Genomic DNA, 3655 nt, shown 5'->3' with positions numbered 1-3655 from the left:
TACATTGTATAAAGCTATCTCATCGTAAAGATAATCATTGTTCATTTGTCATTTGTATTGTACAGTTGGAATTTGTATTTTATGACAATAATTTATTGAGATATCTTGTATATTAAAATGTAATAAATGCAGAAAATTTGAGTTTAATTGAGTTCAGTTGATTATACTGAAAGTAGTAGTAGAAAAATCTATTTTGGTAATTACAATCATGAGTTGAAGGAAAACAACGACTGCAGTCCTCTACCCGTATTGGGCTTGTATAGTACAAGTTTTTTTTTCTCCGAAATGAGTATTTACAGACAAGGGTGTGCATTATGGAGTACAATAAGCAAGAAATAAGAGAAAAACACGATTTTTTGCATGGTTTGTTTACTTTCCACCATGTTTGTTATTATAAATGTAGAACCAACCCTTATAAATTTCAGTAGTCACTAGACTGCGAGGACTGAGGAGGGTAAACAATGCTGATGTCAAAGTGTTTTAAGCGAGTTAACCGTATTGGTATATATACTTTTTTTTTATTCTGAGAAATTACTAAGTTGTACTTTTACACAAAATTTTATACATCTTTTTCAAATATTTTTTTTAAAGGCTGTAAAGCGGACTTTTTTGCGTTCACATAATGCTATGATGTTCTTGTTGTCGTCTGTATCCATTTGGTTTCAAGGCAATAACTTTAGTTAATAACTGTATTGATCTCTATGAAATTTTACAAAACAAAAGGAAGGTTAAGATAGATTTAAGGGGTTATGAAACCAACAGTTTACGATTAAGGGGCAAACAGAAGCATTTTATGCGACCACAAAAAAAAAAAATTGCTTTCGTATTATGGTATTATGTGTTGTTGTCTGCGTCGCTGTCAACTGCATCATCTGAAGACACATTTGGTGTCCGGACAACAACTTAAGTTTAAGTGAATTGATCTCTATGATATTTATAAAAAAGTTTAACCTCAAAAAGATTTCAAGATTTTGAGGATGATGGTCCCAACCGTTTAGAAATTAGGGTCCCATAACAAGTATTTTTCTACTTTCAGGATATCAATTTGTGTATAAGTATTTCAGTTACTCTGATATTGTACCACACTGTTTAATACCACAGGAAGAAGGTTTGGATTGAATTTTGGGGTTATTGTCTCAAAGGTTTAGGAATTTGGGGTCAAAAAGGAACCCAAAGAAGCATTATTGTCAATAACTTGTGTTAAAGTGTATAAATCTATCTGGAATTATACCACAAGTTTCCATACTACAAAGGGATGGTTATGGGGCTTATGGCTCACTCATTTAACAATTAGGGGCAAAAAAGGGAAACAAGTGAAAATTTAGACAATTTTAAAGCAGTGTAAGGGAGGTAAGCCAATTCCATTTAAAGAATACTGTTACATAAAATTGAGAAAGGAAATGGGAAATGTGTCAAAGCGACAACAACCCGACCATAGAGCAGACAACAGTTGAAGGCCACCAATGAGTCTTCAATGTAGAGAGAAACTCCCGCACCCTGAGGCGTCCTTCAGCTGGCCTTTTAAAAATATGTAAACTAGTACAGTGATAATGGACGTCATACTCAACTCCGGATTATACACTAGAAACTAAAATTAAAAATCATACAAGACTAAGAAAGGCCAGAGGCTTCTGACTTTATTGTACAGTACTGCGCAATATCACAGTATTTGGCGAGCTGAAATCATCTCATACTAATAGTATTTTGTATTAAAGTTGTGTACGTAGGTTAAGACAGACTTTAAAAAGCTCTATCTTTTGTATCCTTTAAGTCTTAATCACTATAAAAACAATAAATGTAACGAAGAAGCACAAAAAGGCATACATCAAATTTAACTTCTTCATTTTGCTTATCTTATACGATTTTATCTATCTATGTAAAGTCTACCTGTAAAGGATGGAAGGTTTACAGTACTGGTGTAAAATTGCGCGTTTGAAATTCGCAGAGGTAGACATAAAATAATTTTGTCGTTTAAAGTATGACAGCATACATAAATGCAGAGTCAAGTAAAGTAGATATAACAAAAAACAGACTTAACAGTAAAAGTAATAATAATAAATAAAATAATTGTGTGGTTCAAAGTATGACGGGATACATCAGTACTGAGTCACGTCAAATGTATATCACAAATTATGGCGTGTGTACTTCCGTTCATTACACATATGCAAAAGCTATTATATTAATGTTAAGCATATCAGAAAAGGCCATGTATATATCTCTATATAGAACATAAAATATGAAAATAAGAAAACTCATTTTTTTATACGACCGCAAAAATAATATTTTTTTGGTCGTATATTGGTATCACGTCGTCGTCGAAGACGGATTATTTCCGGATTATAACTTTTGAATAAGTGCAGAGAAATCAATAAAAGGAGAAGGTCCGGTAAGGGCCGATTTTGGCCTCAAATTTCAGGTTCATCTAGCGAAAGATTTTGAATACTTTTTGAACAATGAATTGTCTATTTCAATTGATTCGAATAGTTTGTGTGAAAGATTGTAAGTGATTTAGTCATTAAAAACGCTCCGATTCAAGCTAAAATATATATAAAAATTATATCAAATATGCCAAAAAACGTCACTTTTCAGATGGTTTATCAAAAATGAGAGTGGCCGCATCTGTGTTCATCCTCAACCTTTATATATGTCATGTATCATTATCAAATACAACTAAATACAACTTAGATATCAATATAACGAATGAACACGAAGGCGGCAACTTCCATTTAAGACGAATAAAGGCAACAGTAGTATACCGCTGTTCAAAACTCTTAAATCCATGGACAAAAAACAAAATCGGGATAACAAACTAAAACCGAGGGAAACGCATTAAATATAAGAGGAGAACAACGACATAACACTAAAATGTAACACATATAGACAAAATCCCACGAGAATAACAAATATAACATATATATATAACATCAAAACCAAATACATGAATTTGGGATAGACAAGTACCGTGACACGTCTTATCGCAATGTGAATTTACACTCAAAAATAAGGGAAAACAAACGACACAACGTTATAATGTAATACACACAGAAACGAACTATAATATAACAATGACTATATTCCTGACTTGGTACAGGGCATTTTTAAAGGAAAAAATGGTGGGTTGAACCTGGTTTTGTGGCATGCCAAACCTCGCACTTTTATGGCCATGTGAAATATAACATCAAAATGACAACACAGGACTACAATATAAATAAATTGGAGAACACAATTGACAAAGAATCACACGAACAACAGCCAACAAAACGCAACAAGTTCAAAATTTTAATACGCCAGAAGTGTATTTTGTCCACACAAGACCTATGTGTGACGCACAGATACAAAAGTTTGAAAGCCGAAACGAGTACAAAGTTGAACAGCATCGAGGACCAAAAGATCAAAAAGGTTGTGCCAAAAACGGCAAGGGTTTTCTGTTAAGTTACCAGAAAATCCCTATAATTTAGAGTAATTTATACTTTTGCAAACAGTAAATTTAATAAAATGAATATTCAAAAGATGTACATGATAAAGCTGAAGTATTAACTAATTACAGGAAACAACTGAAATACATTTACATAACCAGACATTTGAAACACAAAAGTAGACACATCCGAATACGTTTAAACCTCTACGCCAAGTGACGTCCTATTTGAAACTGAAA

Source organism: Mytilus edulis, chromosome 14 (assembly GCF_963676685.1).
Source record: "Mytilus edulis chromosome 14, xbMytEdul2.2, whole genome shotgun sequence".
Lineage (NCBI taxonomy): Eukaryota > Metazoa > Mollusca > Bivalvia > Mytilida > Mytilidae > Mytilus > Mytilus edulis.
This window is presented reverse-complemented; position numbering follows the sequence as displayed.